Source organism: Bos taurus, chromosome 7 (assembly GCF_002263795.3).
Source record: "Bos taurus isolate L1 Dominette 01449 registration number 42190680 breed Hereford chromosome 7, ARS-UCD2.0, whole genome shotgun sequence".
Taxonomy (NCBI): domain Eukaryota; kingdom Metazoa; phylum Chordata; class Mammalia; order Artiodactyla; family Bovidae; genus Bos; species Bos taurus.
Window position 1 is genome coordinate 49,910,678 of NC_037334.1, and position 17,704 is coordinate 49,928,381.

General features: G+C 42.0%; 1 protein-coding gene across 2 annotated transcripts in view; it reads left to right on the forward strand.

The window, feature by feature from the left end:
- Positions 1-17,704, forward strand: part of CTNNA1 (catenin alpha 1) — a 346,126-nt gene that overhangs the window by 1,050 nt on the left and 327,372 nt on the right. The window contains exon 2 of one of the 2 annotated variants that reach the window (XM_059888218.1): positions 10,713-10,849. The exons of the other annotated variant lie outside the window; for it this stretch is intronic. The gene's annotated coding sequence lies outside the window, so the exon portion shown is untranslated. The remainder of the gene's footprint in view (positions 1-10,712; positions 10,850-17,704) is intronic. 2 annotated transcript variants of the gene reach the window in all.

A 17,704-nucleotide genomic window follows, 5' to 3' on the forward strand; every position in this document is an offset into this window, starting at 1 on the left:
AATTTTTCCTATAAAAACTTACTCTCTAAAAGCTCTCAGTTCAGGGATTTATTTAGAGCATGGGCCACCCTTTCTCCTTGCTTGACCCTGCAATAAAACCTTTCTCTGCTCCAAACTCCTGTTTTGGTTGGTTTGGCTTCACTGTGTGTCAGGCACACAAACTTGTATTCTGTAACAGGTCGTCAGGCCCATCTCGGAAACCTTGTTGCCTGGGACAGCGGACATGGGTTGTATAACAAGATGCCCGTGACTTCTTAAGTCTCAAAGTCCGATTTCAAAAGAGAAAGATGCTCCACTATTCTGATGTGAGGACTTGTGAAGGAAATTTTGGGGAAGTTTGGGAGGGAAAGAAGACAGCTGAAGAGTTTACCTTGTAAGAGAGAAGGGAAGAGGGAGTAAGAAAATAAAGGTCCAACATTGTATTGTTTATAGGTTACACAGGTCCTTTTAAGAAGTACCCTCACACTCTTATTTATTATTTATTGTCCTTACTTGTCTACCTAGTGCTTTCATGTCTCGTTTTGTTAATTCCCTCAGAAGTAGATTTTTCTGCAGTCATCCAAGCGACAGTCTAATGACTCCTATTTTTAGGATATTTGTATACTAAAACAATACATTGATGCTGAAGAACATTGAGGGGAGGGATAAATTGGGAGCTTGTGGTTGAGGTATGCACACTACTATATATAAAATAGGTAACCAATAAGGACCTACTGTATAGCACAGGGAATGCTACTGGATACACTGTAATGACCTATATGGGAAAAGAATCTAAAAAAGAGTGGATATATGTATTTGTGGAGAAGGCAATGGCACCCCACTCCAGTACTCTTGCCTGGAAAATCCGATGGATGGAGGAGCCTGGTAGGCTGCAGTCCATGGGGTTGCTAAGAGTCGGACACGACTGAGAGACTTTACTTTCACTTTTCACTTTCATGCATTGGAGAAGGAAATGGCAACCCACTCCAGTGTTCTTGCCTGGAGAATCCCAGGGATGGGGAGCCTGGTGGGTTGCCGTCTGTGGGGTCGCACAGAGTCAGACACGACTGAAGCGACTTAGCAGCAGTAGCAGCATATGTATTTGTATAGCTGATTCATTTTGTTGTACACCTAAAACTAGCACAACGTTGCAAATCAACTATGCTCCAATAAAAATTTTCAAAAAAAGAACATAGAAACATAGGGAGGAATGATAAATAATATTAAACATGGAAGCAAAGTAGAAAGTGAAAATTTCACATCCCTACCTTGCATATGACACAGAGGAGGGCAAGTGGGATAATTGGTATTAACTGCATCCTCTTCACATCTCTCTCTTATCTACTAGTTCTCCTAAGAATTTGCTCTTTTTCCTTCTTGTTGCATACACTTAAAAACCACGAAGTGTTAATCAGAAGAATTCTGGAATCAAATAGTGTTAACTATTTGATTAAAGGATGTGTGAGAGGATGATTCTGGGGGTACACATATCGCTGAGGTTTTTGTTGGTTTCCCCAAGAGCCTGGTAAATACTCAGTATGACCACAAGGGGGATGTTGTAGCTCTAGACACTATTCAAAGCAGTGTCCTGAGAATGAGGCTGCATGTATCCTATTATTTGCCAGAGTGAAGGACAAGCTTTGGGGTTGCTTTGCAAATTAACATAGCCTGCAGCCTGAAGGCTGGAAGAAATGAGCCTGAGTCTAAAAAGAAATAGGGTGCAAATGAATCAGATCAGATCAGTCACTCAGTCGTGTCTGACTCTTTGTGACCCCATGAATCGCAGCAGACTGGACAATTGGATCCATGGTTGGCTGATACAATTCTTCATCATAACACAGCACTGTATTCCATTTCTCTGTTATCATTTCAATGTCATACTGAAAAGTGAAAGGAGTTGGTACATAATTTTCATGAGGGTAATTGTTTACCAGGCAGAACAGACAGCTGTCTAATACCTGTGCATACTATGTTTTAAATTATAACTTTTAAACATTTAATTCCCAATCATTAACAGGAATTGTCTTTAAATATTAATCACTTAATGGTTGTCAAGTGTTACTTAAGTGCTCCACTGTCCTAAATGCTTTCTAACATTCTTTAATGGAATGTGCAAAAAAAAAATGGTCTCAAGGGAATAATACTGTTGGTATTCCCATTTTGCAGATGTGAAAACTGAGGCTTAAAGTGATCCAGTATGTTATATAGGTCACATGGCAATTGAATGGTAAGGCCATATTTGAAGCCAGACTGTCTGACTAAAGAACCTATACTGCTAACCACTAGACTTTGCTGTCTCATAATAAAACTGGATCTGATCATTTATCTCTACGTATACGGAAGAAGAGTTTTGTAGCATTGGCCTAATCCATTATTAACAGCAGTTATTTTAGGCAATTGAGTTAAAGCTATAAAAATATTTTTATGTAGTTTAGGTTCCAGGACAACTATAAAGGAAGTTCAATCTGTAATAGAATACATAAGATCAAGTTTATATTTTTAAAGGAGTTTCTTTAAACTGGTGGCTCAGATGACATTTTATTCAGTCTTCCCAAAGATGAATATCATGCTGTGGCACTTTCCATCTTCATGAAATAAAAATGTGACATACTGCAGGGATTTGTCATTTTTATTCTCCTTGGAATTTTTCATGTACCTGCAGCAGATTTCAGGAGACAGTTCCCACTTTTCTGTTTGGGTATTAGCTACACTGTATTGGAGTACATTACACAGTGTCACTTCACTCAAGTCTAATTCAACAGAACTTGCCCCAGTGAAGTGTAGGAAGTATTGTGTCAGTGATATTTCTGTCCCCAGGGATGGTGACAATTAGTAGGTTTCTTTCTGTATGGAATGCCTGGTAACCCACCAACCTGCCTTCCCTCTGAAAGGACAAGAGAGAAAGAGAATATGACCCTGAAAGAAAACTAAGGCAGCAATAAATTAAGATAATCACTTTGATTAGATTTGGTATTTACATTCTAGTGATAATGCAGTCTCATTGCACAGGGTAAAAAAGCAGTTAACCTCACGTGGATTTTCATTCAGGTTTGAAAAACAGGTGGCTATTAGACAGGTCCAAGGACCTGTGTGTGAAGTCCCTATTTGGGGAGGGTGTAGGACTGACAAACGGAGGAGGCAATGGCACCCCACTCCAGCACTCTTGCCTGGAAAATCCGATGGACGGAGGAACCCGGTGGGCCGAAATCCGTGGGGTCGCTAAGAGTCAGACACGACTGAGCGACTTCACTTTGACTTTTCACTTTCATGCATTGGAGAAGGAAATGGCAACCCACTCCAGTGTTCTTGCCTGGAGAATCCCAGGGACGGGGGAGCCTGGTGGGCTACCGTCTCAGGGGTCGCACAAAGTCGGACATGACTGAAGTGACTTAGCAGCAGCAGGACTGACAAAAGCAGAGATTTGCTCTTTATGAAGACCCATTTAATAATTCTTAAGGATGTAGGAGCCTTTTCTGAATACTTTCATTTATTCTTAATCAGAATGATTTAGCAAAAGGAAACCTGAACTAGAAATTGAGCCTGAACTTGGTTTCTAGAAACATAGAAATGCATTTAGATATCATTTAAAATCTAACCTTTGCAGGCAGGGATAAATTGGGAGACTGACATATATATGTACTACTATATATAAGATACATAACTAAAAGGAACCTACTACTATAGCACAGGGACCTCTACTCCATACTCTATATGGCCTATATAGGAAAAATGAAGGTCACTCAGTCGTGTCTGACTCTTTGCGACTCCATGGACTGTACAGTCCGTGGTATTCTCCAGACCAGAATACTGGAGTGGGTAGCCTATCCCTTTTCCAGGGGATCTTCCCAACCCAGGGTCTGAACCCAGGACTCCCACATTGCAGACAGATTCTTTACTAGCTGAGCTACCAGAAAAGCCCAGCCTATATGGGAAAAGAATCTAAAAACAAGTGGATATATGTACATGTGGTGGCTCAGAGCTTCCAGGTGACTCAGTTCAGTTCAGTGGCTCAGTCATGTCCAACTCTTTGTGACTCCATGGACTGCAGCACACCAGGCTTCCCTGTCCATCACCAACTCCCAGAGCTTGCTCAAACTCATGTCCATCGAGTTGGTGATGCCATCCAACCATCTCATCTCCTGTCATCCTCTTCTCCTCCTGCCTTCATTTTTTTCTGGCATGAGAGTCTTTTCTAAGGAGTCAGTTCTTTGTATCAGCTGGCCAAAGTACTGGAGTTTCAGCTTCAGCATCTGTCCTTCCAATGAATATTCAGGACTGATTCCCTTTAGAATTGACTGGTTTGATCTCCTTGCAGTCCAAGGGACTCTCAAGAGTCTTCTCCAAAACCACAATTCAAAAGCATCAGTTCTTTGGCGCTCAGTTTTCTTTATGGTCCAACTCTCACATCCATACCTGACTACTGGAAAAACCATAGCTTTGACTAGACGAATCTTCGTTGGCAAAGTAATGTCTGCTTTTTAACATGCTGTCTAGGTTGGTCATAGCTTTTCTTCCAAGGAGCAAGCGTCTTTTAATTTCATGGCTGCAGTCACCACCTGCAGTGATTTTGGAGCCGAAGAAAATAAAGTCTGACACTGTTTCCATTGTTTTGCCATCTATTTGCCATGAAGTGATGGGACCAGATGCCATGATCTTCATTTTCTGAATGTTGAGCTTTAAGCCAACTTTTTCACTCTACTCTTTCACTTTCATCAAGAGGCTCTTTAGTTCTTCTTTGCTTTCTGCCATAAGGGTAGTGTCATCTGCATATCGGAGGTTATTGATCTTTCTCCCGGCAATCTTGATTCCAGCTTGTGTTTCATCCAGCCCAGCATTTCACATGATGTACTCTGCATATAAGTTAAATAAGCAGAATGACAATATACCACCTTCAAGTACTCCTTTCCCAATATGTACTCCTTATCCAATATGGAACCAGTCCATTGTTCCATGTCCAGTTCTAACTGTGTTGCTTCTTGAGCTGCATAAAGATTTCTCAGGCAGCAGGTAAGGTGGTCAGGTATTCCCATCTCTTGAAGAATTTTCCACAGTTTGTTGTGATCCATGCAGTCAAAGACTTTGGCGTAGTCAATAAAGCAGAAGTAGAAGTTTTTCTGTGACTCTCTTGCTTTTTTGATGATCCAGCGGATGTTGACAATTTGATCTCTGGTTTCTCTGTCTTTTCTAAACCCAGCTTGAACATGTGGAAGTTCTCAGTTCACGTACTGTTGAAACCTGGCTTGGAGAATTTTGAGCATTACTTTGCTAATGTGTGAGATGAGTGTAGTTGTGCGGTAGTTTGAACATTCTTTGGCATTGCCTTTCTTTGGGATTGAAATGAAAACTAACCTTTTCCAGTCCTGTGGCCACTGCTGAGTTTTCCAAATTTGCTGGCATATTGCATGCAGCACTTTCACAGCATCATTTTTTACGATTTTTAAATAGTTCAGTTGGAATTCCATCACCTCCACTAGCTTAGGGCTTCCCTGGTGGCTCAGAGGTTAAAGTGTCTGCCTCCAATGCGGGAGACCCGGGTTCGATCCCTGGGTCGGGAAGATCCCCTGGAGAAGGAAATGGTAACCCACTCCAGTATTCTTGCCTGGAGAATCGCATGGATGGAGAAGCCTGGTAGGCTACAGTCCACGGGTCGCAAAGAGTCGGACACGACTGAGAGACTTTACCTTCACCTTCCTAAGGCCCACTTGACTTCGAATTCCAAGATGTCTGGCTCTAGGTGATTGGTGTGGTTATCTGGGTCATGAAGATCTTTTTTGTACAGTTCTTTTGTGTATTCTTGCCACCTCTTCTTAATATCTTCTGCTTCTTTTAGGTCCATACCATTTCTGTTCTTTTTTGGGCCCATTCTTGCATGAAATGTTCCCTTGGTATCTCTAATTTTCTTGAAGAGTTATCTGGTCTTTCCCATTCTATTGTTTTTCTCTATTTCTTTGCATTGATCACTGAGGAAGACTTTCTTGTCTCTCCTTGCTATTCTTTGGAGCTCTGCATTCAAATGGGTATATCTTTCCTTTACCTTTAGCTTCTCTTCTTTTCTCAGCTACTTGTAAGGCCTCCTCAGACAACCATTTTGCTTTTTTGCATTTCTTTTTCTTGGGGATGGTCTTGATCACTGCCTGCTGTATAATGTCATGAACCTCTGTCCATAGTTCTTCAGGCACTCTGTCTATCAGATCTAATCCCTTGAATCTATTTGTCACTTCCATTGTAGTGGTTTTCCCTACTTTCTTCAATTTAAGTCTGAATTTGGCAATAAGGAGTTCATGATCTGAACCACAGTCAGCTCCCGGTCTTGTTTTTGCCGACTGTATAGAGCTTCTCCATTTTTGGCTGCAAAGAATATAATCAATCTGATTTAGGTGTTGACCATCTGGTGATGTCCATGTGTAGAGTCATCTCTTATGTTGTTGGGAGAGAGTGTTTGCTATGACCAGTGCCTTCTCTTGGCAAAACTCTGTTAGCCTTTGCCCTGCTTCATTTTTGACTCCAAGGCCAAACTTGCCTGTTACTCCAAGTATCTCTTGACTTCCCACTTTTGCATTCCAGTCCCGTATGATGAAAAGGACATTTTTTTTTTTTTTGATGTTAGTTCTAGAAGGTCTTGTAGGTCTTCATAGAACCTTTCAACTTCAGCTTCATTGACATTTGTGGTTGGGGCATAGACTTGGGTTACTGTGATACTGAATGGTTTGCCTTGGAAATGAACAGAGATCATTCTGTCATTTTTGAGATTGCACCTAAGTACTGCATTTCGGACTCTTTTGTTGACTATGAGGGCTACTCCATTTCTTCTAAGGGATTCTTGCCCACAGTAGTAGATATAATGGTCATCTGAATTAAATTTGCCCATTCCAGGTCATTGTAGTTCACTGATTCCTAAAACGTCAATGTTTATTCTTGCCATCGCCTGTTTGCCCACTTTCAATTTACCTTGATTCAAGGACCTAACATTCCAGGTTCCTATACAATATTGTTCTTTACAGCATTGGACTTCACTTCCATCACCAGTCACATCCACAACTGGGTGTTGTTTTCTCTTTGGCTGTTTCTTCATTCTTTCTGGAGTTATTTCTCCAGTAGCATATGGGGCACCTACTGACCTGGGGAGTTCATTTTTCAGTGTCATATCTTTTTGCTTTTTCATACTGTTCCCAGGTGGCTCAGTGGTTAAAAAAAAAAAAAATTGCCTGCCAATGCAGGAGCCTCAGGAAATGTGGGTTTGATCCTTGGGTTGGGAAGATATCCTTGAGGAGGAAATGGCAACCCACTCCAGTATTCTTGCCAGGATGATCCCACGGACAGAAGAGCCTGGCAGACTACAATCCGTAGGGTCACAGACATAACTGAACATGCATGCATTTACCATATGTATATGTATAATTGATTCACTTTGCTGTACACCTGAAACTAACTCAACATTTTAAATGAACTATAATAAAGTTTTTTTAAAAAGATTGAAACAGTTTTACACAAAAATATAAAGTAAAATCTAATTTATCATTTAACAGATGATGAAATAAGAGAATTAGTGAGTTGCCCAAAGTCACACAGACAGTGTAGCTTCTGTTCTACAGCCTCCATTTTTACTTAGTGTACTTTTTAGAAATCACCCACATGATTTCCGATTAAATGTTCAATTAGTACAGGATCTTTTTTCAAATGTTTACAGACACTTCTGACTCATATACCTACTTCCTCCTGTCTTATCCTCACTCTTGAAGGTGTACATTTAGTGAAAGTGTATCAGCTACCTTTTCAGTTCTTCTGACTAACATTTTCTCTATGTGAGAGGCTGTTGGTTTCTAAGGTTTTAGAAATCTTAGAAACCTGCTTCCCAACCATCAGGAAAGGAAGTACCCAAGTTTCTTTAGGTGATAAGGATTTATTTGAAGGCTAGTTGGAAAAGTACAGGTATTGTCTCAATACTCATAGAACCAGAGTTCAGGAAGAACGAGGGGTAGCTCCTCCTCTTTGGTCAGGCCCCAGCAGGATCAGTCATCTTTATGGCACTTCTGCACTGACGCTGCCCTTTCCACATCTCACTTCTTTGTGTTTGCTTCCCTAATTCTTCCATGACAGTAGTTCCCATATTTCAGTAGGCATCAGAATTACTGGGAAGCTCTTTAAGCATACCAACTTAGTTCTGTAGGTCTGAGGTGTTTCAAGTAATCTGCCTGTTTAACAAGTTTGACAGGAGGTTCTGGTAGAGGTGGCAATTAAGGATCTCACCTTGCTTAGGAACACCCCAAGTAGTGTGGTATCTTCTGGTCACCATATTTTTTCACTACACATTCTATTAGAAGAATATTTGAGGGACTTCCCTGACAGTCCATTGGTTAAAACTCTGCTCTTCTAGTGCAGGAGGCACGGGTTCCATCCCTAGTTGCGATACTAAGGTTCTGCATGCTGCATGGCATAGCCAAAAAATTAAAAACAAAAAATTTGAGCACATACCTCCATTATGAATATTTGTATATTTATAAGCTTTGTGTGTAGTAATATTATTAAAATATGTAAAATAGGAAAGATAAAAAATAAATATAAAGACATTGGAATACTTTTTTCCTGTACTCTTCGTGTATCCCAGGGCTGTTTGCACTACGCCTGCTATCTTTCTGTGTGCTTGAAGTGCACCATCATTACGGAGCGCCTTTATTGGGCAGAGTAAAGGCGCAGAAAAGTGGCACGTTGTTTCAGGGCTCACTGGGTCAGCTCATAGGCCGTTTGTTTAGGTTCCACGTCTTTGTTTTATTGAGCTAGTGATTGGGGTGGAGTGGGAGTAGTGATTGTGTGTGTGGCATCATGTAGAGCAGGCTGGTTCCTATAGGGAGGCTGTGATCCCCTTCTTCAGGGGCAAGGGGGGATCTGTGAGTGTGATAGCTGCTGTAGGTCTCATGAATATCTCTCTTCCACCATAGACTAATGATCTGTCTCTAAGCCTGTTTAGTTGTTAAGTCATGTCCAGCTCTTTTTTGACCCCATGGACTGTAGTCTGCCAGACTCCTCTGTCCATGGGATTTTCCAGGCAAGAATACCCATTTCCTCCTCCCGACCCAGGGATTGAACCCTTGTCTCTTATGTCTCCTGCACTGGCAGAGGGGTTCTTTATCACTAGCGTCACTTGGGGAGCCTGGCAAAGTGCAAACTCTGTGTAGAGAGAGACTCCACAGAGATTGTGGATGAGGCCCCCTTTGTGTGCTCTTTCAGCTTTCCGTGACTTCCCCAAAAGAAGTCTGTTCTACCCTGGCTGTGCCAGGACATGGGGTGGTGTGTGTGTGTGTGTGTTTGCTCTTAGGATTACAGGCAGCCAGTAGAACACCAGCACCGTGTGTGTGTGTGTGTGTGTGTGTGTGTGTGTGTGTGTTTGCTCTCAGGATTAAAGGCAGCCAGTAGAACACCAGCACCAAAGCCCTGGAGAACAACACCTGTGTTTGAGTGATCACGTGTCTACAAGTAACTTAATGTGAAGTAGTAACTGAGTCCCTGAACTCAAATACAAGTCTTCTCTGTGTATCTACTCTGCTCTTGGATATATACATACTCCCAGTAGCCAAAGAGGCTTCACTTTTCCTGATTTGCCCAATTTGTAGTTCCCTGATACTACTTTCTTGCTCTTGTGCACTGTATTGTGAGTAGAGCATCATTTCCATGAGATAGAGTAACCACGTTGGGACAAGCAGACCTAAGGCATTGTCAGAGCCCAGAGTCAGAGCTGGACAAATCCCAAGCACATTTCAGAAATCAAATGACATCTAATAAGTCATTAAAGTTGAAAATGGGTTTCCCACAATCTTTTTTCCCAAATAATTTTCTTACCTCTACTTTGAGACGTTTTGTATTTTAGTTTTCTTCTGTCACCTTGGGTATTTGAGTGCAGGTGTTCTATACTCTCAAAGGCCGTGGAGAGTGGCCCACTGTTTTGAGCTCTGCAGAGGAGAGAGAAACAGGGGTTTCTTGGATTTAGGGTAACTAGCAGTCATACATCAGAGAAGGCAATGGTACCCCACTCCAGTACTCTTGCCTGGAAAATCCCATGGACAGAGGAGCCTGGTAGGCTGCAGTCCCTGGGGTCGCACAGAGTTGGACACGACTGAAGCGACTTAGCAGCAGCAGCAGCAATCATACATATGTGTCTATATCCTCATTGATAGGGATATTTGAAAATAAATTATTTAGAATTTCATTATTTTCTGCTTAACTTTATGTTATTGAAACTCTCTAGGCTAGAAACACCATTTAAAAAAATTTTTTTTTTTTTATTGGCTGCTCTAGGTCTTCACTGCTGCATCAGGCTTTCCCTGGTTGTGGTGGGCAGGGGCTACTCCCTAGTGTCAGTGTTCGGGCTTCTCTTGTTAAGGCTCCTGGGCTCTAGAGCATGCAGGCTCGGTAGTTGTGGCACATGGGCTCAGAAGCTCCCCTGCAAATGGAATCTTCCAAGACTAGGGACCCCTGTCCCCTGCATTGGCAGGCAGATTCTTAACCACTGGACAACCGGGGAGGTCCACACCATTTTTTCTGTCATTTTGGTTTTTTTCCAGTCAGTGTATATGCTTGCCATTTTTGTGTTCTGCTTTTTATACCTTTCCTAAAAATATTTTCTTGTCAGCCTGGTCACATATACTTGTCATTTTTAATGGTTGTCTATATAATCTTATTCTTCCTTGAGATTCATAACTTTATTCCACTTAATCCTCTTTGCTTCTACTATTTTGTAGGGTGTGTGGAAAGATTTGCTGCATTTCTAAAGACTTTTAGAAAACAAGCTTCATTACAGAACCTAAACCAGCATTTGCTTTTCTTCACTCTGAGGGAGCACACAAGTACTGAATTCTCTGCCACTGGGCACGCCAAGGTATTGAATTCTCTTCTCTGGAGTTCATGTCTGTGGGTCTGACTGGGCCACTTGATCAGCAAAAGGTCTCAGACACCAAATTGGGGAAAAAATTAAACTAACAGAATGGTCAATATTTCTGAAGAGTCACTTTAGGTTCTGTCTATTGCTGCAGTGTTCAAAACATAGACATAGTTCATTGCTGTGATTAAAGTGACTTTCACCATTAGCCTCTTTGCTCCTGTAAGATATAGTGGTAGGCTATAGCTGGTTCATCATTTGGAGGTGTAATGGTTAGCTAAAGCTATTTTTCTACAAAGGGCCAGTTATTTCCTTAGTTTTTCTCCAAAACTTCAGCTTTAACGGGAAAGAGCCATGAATTTTGTGACATAGCTGCCTCCTTATCTGTCTTGGGAGTTATAGACTGCACATATAAGACAATTCATGTACCTCTGCATAATGAGGTGAGTTTTAGAAATCATAAATCTTCACTTAACATGCAGGTGGTGTTGGGTGCCAGCTTTAGAAAAACTGATGTAGTTGCCAAGTGCATGAATGTCATAAATCATTCATGCTAAGGTAGCCCAGAATTGAGCTGTCCTCTGAGGCAGACCAATTTCAAGGTGGTTGTTAAACACAAAAATGTGAGTCTGGATGATTGTTTTTCAAAATCAAACACACTTTTTATTTGAGAAATAAAACCAAATTATCTTCCTCTTCTTAGTTGAAGTCAGTTTTTTAAGATCCTCGCTTCACCCTCAAAGACTCTATCAATGATAATATCTTTTCATCCCTGATTCCTGAATTCTATCAGAAATACATCACAAAATATATAACCTGTACATTTGCAATCCAGGCCATTAATGTGCTGAAAATAAGATTTTGATGTCTCAGTAAATCTTGAGGCACATTAGTAGGGAAAAATTCTATTAGAGTTTTTTTTGAGGTATTTTCTTCTTGTGTCATATTTTACATGAAGTTGTAATTGCACAACTCAGATGCGACTCAAACCCAGCCAAAACCCAGACTGGGACTTGAACCCATAGGCTGGGATTTGAACCCACTGTCTTTTCATTAAGATCACACACCTGGTTTCAGAGCTTAATGAAGCTCAGGTTCTTTATGTCTCAGCATAGAAGCCATTTAGCTAGAGACAAAGTGAAAAGAAGTGGATTTATTTAGAGACATACACATTTCATAGACAGTCTGTGATCTGCCTCAAAAAGCAAGAGCAGCCCTGGGAGAAACTCAGTCCACAGACAGAGAGAAGATGAGAGGTGCTGAAATACGGATTGGGTACTTTTTATGAATCTGATCATTTCATAGGCTAATGAGTGGAAGGATTATTCCAGCTATTTTGGAGAAGGGGCAGAGATTTCCAGGAATTGGACCCCTGTACATTTTTTGGCCTTTCATGGTTGGTCTTGGAATTGCCATGGCACTTGTGGGTATGTCATGTAGCTAATGTATTACAGTGAACATATAATGAGGCTCAAGGTCTACTAGAAGTCAAATTTTTCACCATCTTAGACCTAATCAGTTATAACCAGTCTTTTTCATATCCTCAATGTCTATGTCATTCGGTAAAATTTGTTCCCTGCTGTCTTCCCTCCTGTTTTAATGTTACAGTGGATAATAGGCAAGCATAGCCCTCTTCCCCCAGAAGGCAATGGCACCCCACTCCAGTACTCTTGCCCGGAAACTCCCATGGACGGAGGAGCCTGGTAGGCTGCAGTCCATGGGGTCTCGAAGAGTCGGACACGACTGAGAGACTTCACTTTCACTTTTCACTTTCATGCATTGGAGAAGGAAATGGCAACCCACTCCAGTGTTCTTGCCTGGAGAATCCCAGGGATGGGGGAGCCTGGTGGGCTGCCGTCTATGGGGTTGCACAGAGTCGGACACGACTGTAGCGATTCAGCAGTGGCAGCCCTCTTCCACACTGCCCGTTTATTTAGGGCTAAAAAGGGGGAATAAGTAGGGCTTAGAGGGAGGTGACCCCTGGGACAGAAAACTGAGCACTATGATGAGCTGAACAGTCTCTGAGTCACCAGGCTTTATCTAGACTCCTGGAATATGGGTTTTAAACTAATGTATTTCATCTGAAAGTTGCCTGTTTGGTGGATGAAGATGATGAGGTTATATCTTTTTTTAATTAAAGCTATTTTATTGGGGGATAAAATTTATTTTATTTTATTTATTTGATGTAGTCCAGGTTGGATAATATTGAGGAAGGAAAATATGCTAGTATTTTCAGTTGGGAGTCTTCAGAGAGAAAAATGAAGTTTTGCCTGAGGCTGTTAGGTACTCAGTGGGTAGTTAGGTTCTCAGTGGGTAGTTAAGTGTCTGTATCCTTTTGTGTAGTCTCCAGCACAGAGCCACATACTGGTGACAATTCTCTTTGGTGTATCTTAGAAGCTCTTTTGAGGTGAATGTGTTGATTATATGGGTAGCCTCAGTTAAAGATTTTAGGGGACAATTCCAGGCAGAACATCTTTTTCGCTGAATGTAGTCTCCCACTCCTCCACTGCAGGCTTACTACTACTTTATGCTTCAATGCCTTGTATATACCTTTCCCACTATTTGAGCTCTTCTATTTCTTATCCAGATGTTGAGCTCTTACTTATCCTGTAAAACCCTCTTAAATCTCATCTTCTCTGTAAATCCTTTTCAAGCTTCCTGAGACAACTTCTCACTTGATCTTCTGTGCTTCTAGAACATTTATTCACAGTTTTGTTATGACACATACATGGGAGCTTAATTATTTGTCAGCATGTCCATCTCTCCCACTAGATTGTGAGCATCTTAAGGACACAAACAGAATTTTATTAATATGGATATTGCTTGTACCTCATGGGCTTCCTCAATGGCTCAGATGGCAAAGAATTGGCCCACAATGCAGGAGACCTGGGTTTGATCCCTGGGTCGAGAAGATACCTTGGGAAAGGGAATGGCTACCTACTCCAGTGTTCCTGCCTGGAGAATTCCATATACAGAGGAGGCTGGCAGGCTACTGTCCATGGGGTTGCAAACAGTCGGACACGACTGAGCAACTAATGCTTCATTAATATGCCATATCTGACACCAAGTGGAAACTCAGTGATGGAATCTCATCCTTTTGCTCTTTTTTTTAACGATTTATTTATTTAATTAATTTACTTTTGGACTGTGGTGGGTCTTTGTTGCTGTACGCAGGCTTTCTCTAATTGTCCTGAGCAGGGGCTGCCCTCCGTTGTGGAGCATGGGCTATAGGTGCGCACGCTTCAGTAGCTGCAGCGCGTGGGCTCAGTAGTTGTGGTGCCTGGGCTTAGTTGCTCTGGGGCCTGTGAGACCTTCCTGGACTGAGGATCAAACCAGGCATATTATTCTTAACCACTGAGCCACCAGAGAGCCCAAGAAGACAGCTTTTTAAAGTTACATCTCATCATAATTTATGAATGCTAAGACTAAACATAAAGCGTTTACTTGAGTCCCCTATTAAGGATGCTTGAGAGTGACAGAGGCAAGCAGATATTTCCTGCGTTCTTACTGTGTCCCGGGATTTTCTGTAGATTCTTGGCAGAGGAAGTCCTTTTCTTTCTTCCTGTACGATATCTCTGGGGCTTCTATGTCTCTGTCTTCTCACTTCAGTCATTCTAATGTAAGTGACATTTTCTCACACTTGAACTGCAACAATTATAGCAGGTATGACTCTCAGCTTATAAATTTAGATGTGGAGAAAGTATCACATTTATTTATAAGCTTAAATAAGGTAAGCTCCAATTATATGCTCCTACCCTGTCTGACTGGTGGGAAATTTAACCTCACTTATGTTTCATCTTCAGACCTGAATTGTGGTTCCAGGATCCTATATTTTGCCATGAGATTGGAAGGGGCTTCGAGTTGCTGGTTATTGCTGAGACACCTGGTGTCCCATTATTTGCACCAACCCTTCATGTCCAGTGCCTGAGTGTCTGATCTTCATCCTTGACTTACAGAAACCTTTTGTGAGGCTGTGAATCCTGCAGCCTAGAGTCCTATCTCCTGGTTGTAACGTGGGGCCAATCTTCTCTGGGTTGTGTTCCTTCCTGTGGTGCTGCCAAGGAGCAAGGCCTGGGTCCCCAGGTTGTAGGTCCTACAAACTTATCTTCATCTACAACCCAGGGGAATCTCTTTCTAGTCTGCCTGGAGCACTTGCCTGCATTATGCTCCTCTGAGGCTGGTTTATCTTGCTCGTTTATAGCAATCTTAATGGTCTTTTAAATCCCAATCCCCTGTCACTACAACCAAAACTTTTATTTCCTTTTCCTTAAATGTCCATGGGAGGTTAAGGGAGACATCTGTTATCCAGTTCTTTCAGCAAAAAAAGAGAAGAAAAATTTTAAATCCTGCCATATGCTGATCTCCTAACTGACATCCTTGCCTTTTTTTTCACTTCTCCATTCCAATTATTTTGAACATTCCAGTCAGAATAGTTGTTCTAAAACTCCTGCCCAGAAACTCAGTGGCTTCTCATTGTCTCTAGAATAAAATCAAAGCTCCAAGCTCCTTAGTCTACCATTAGGGCTTTTCATGATTTTCTTCACCTTTGAAAGCTGACTTCCCGTTACTCCTTTGTCAGAGGGCCCTGGTCTAAGCCTGTTCCTCTGACGCCATGGGCACTTCTTGACCCCCCATGCTTTCCCACCTCCTCACTACACCTGACTGATGTGCCACCCAGATCAAGTGCTTGCTGCTTCAAACAGCTTGGTGGTTGTTAGCCCATTCCACAGTGATCTAGTCCACCTTAAACCTAGTTCTCCTCCGTACATCCATTTGGTACCTGAGGTTATGGTTTATCATATGGTGCTTGCTTCTCATCTAGATTTGTGAGCCTCTCAAGTACAGAGACTTCCATTTTCTTGTATTCTGAGCCACCACAGACCTCTTCATAGTATGGGGGTGCTCACTAAGTGCTGATTAGTGAATATCATGGCCTGGCCATGAGATCCTTCCTCAGCACACCCAGCCCTGCCATAGTGTAAGAAGCAGGAAAATAAAGGGAAAAGGGGGCCAGTTTTATTACTGCCATGAGAATAATGAGTTTCATTGGTTTGTACCATCAAGGAGTGGCCTCCTCGCTTGCCTCTAACACCCAACGAAGCATCTGCCCTAACAACGGTGAACACATTCCACTATCAGAGTAAGTAGGCCAGAGCTCCTCGGGGTGGTGGGCACTCTAGCTTTGCTGTCCTTTTGCTTCTTCACAGGCTGCCATTCACAATAGGTTTCTCTGTCATGAATGCAAACTAGCCAGTCCCTCTTGAACATATCAACCTGCTATGTTGAACATATCAACATACCTTGACACCTGCTCAAAGTAATTTTCCTCTCACTAAGCTAGGGTTAATAGACATAAATGGTCGCCATTTACTTCTCCTTGGCTGATCCTGGGAGAGTGTCTTCACACGAATAGGCAGGTTGGCTGGATAGGCAACTCTAGCTCATACTCTGGGGAAGTGGAGAGTTTCCTGCTTCAGCCTGTGGGGCTCTATGAATACTTTATTTGCTGCTTATACCAGCTTCCTGTGGACTTCCCCGCCTAGCCCCTTTGCTAAGTCCTTTCTGGCCTTCATTCATGTTGACCTAGTGACAGGGAACAGGCAGAGAGGATTCCAGCATCATCCTGGTAGTCTGACTGGATAACACTAAAAGCTTTCCAATACTTCAAATCTTTGATCCTATAATTTTTACTTGCATTGCTTTTAATCAACACTTAGAATCCCCTAGCTTTCTGCTAATCCCTTCAGCCTCCTCACCTTGGCCTCTTTCCCACTTGATAGATTCATTCTAGCCATTCAGGCCTTCTCTCAGTTCCTTCAGTGTGTTGCTTCTGCTTTCCCATATGTTCTCTCTGCTCTCTAGGTCTCTATTCTGCCCACCAGCCCTTTGTCTAATCCTACTTAGCTTTCAGGTTCCCCCATATTTTAATGTCACTTAGGTAGGCAAACTTTTTTAACCCCCAGACTAGATCAGATTCCTAGTTCCCAAACCAGTCCTACATATTATCTTCCATAGCACTTTGTGCACCTGTATTCATTAAACTACTTTTTGGAAAAAATTTGCTTGGTGCTTATCTTCCGCAGTACTTTGAAAGCTCTGTGTGCACGGAGACTGTGTCTATTCTGTTCACAATTTTGTTGCCAGAACCTAGCCCAGTACCTGACACCTAGTAGCTTATTCAAGTAAATGTTCATCAACTGGCCATCTCTGCTTCTTACCTCATTCATGCATTTCCCCTGCTGTTCATCATGTATTGGCTTAATGCTGCTTTTCTGCTATTTATGCTTACCTACTTAATGTTAGCTCTCTTCAGTTGTACTTTCCTGGAGGGCAGAGAATTCACATATGTGATTTTCTTTGTATAAAGCTTTGCATGTGGGTGTATGTGTATGTGTCTCATCCCCCGCCCCTCCCCTGGAATATAGGGGAAGAATGAGGAGGTCAAATTGAGAAGATGGAAGTAAGTGTTTACATAAAAGAGACTCTGAAACTGTTGAGGTGGCTTGTGACTCCCCTTGTTACCCCTGGGGATGCTCAGGGTGCAAGGGACAGGATATGGGGCAGGAATGTGACAGTACAGGAGGCTTTTGGACGTTGTTAAAGTAACTTTGCTTACAAGTGGTATGTACTGCAGGGTATCAGGAGGAGGGAAGAGAGGATGCTTTTGGGAATTCAGAAAAAAAGGGGAAAAGTGGGGAAAAGACCTAAATGGATGTTTGAATGGATAAAGAAGTTGTGGTACATATACACAATGGAAAATTACTCAGCCATAAAAAGGAATGCATTTGAGTCAGTTCTAATGAAGTGGATGAACCTAGAACCTATTATACAGAGTGAAGTAAGTCAGAAAGCAAC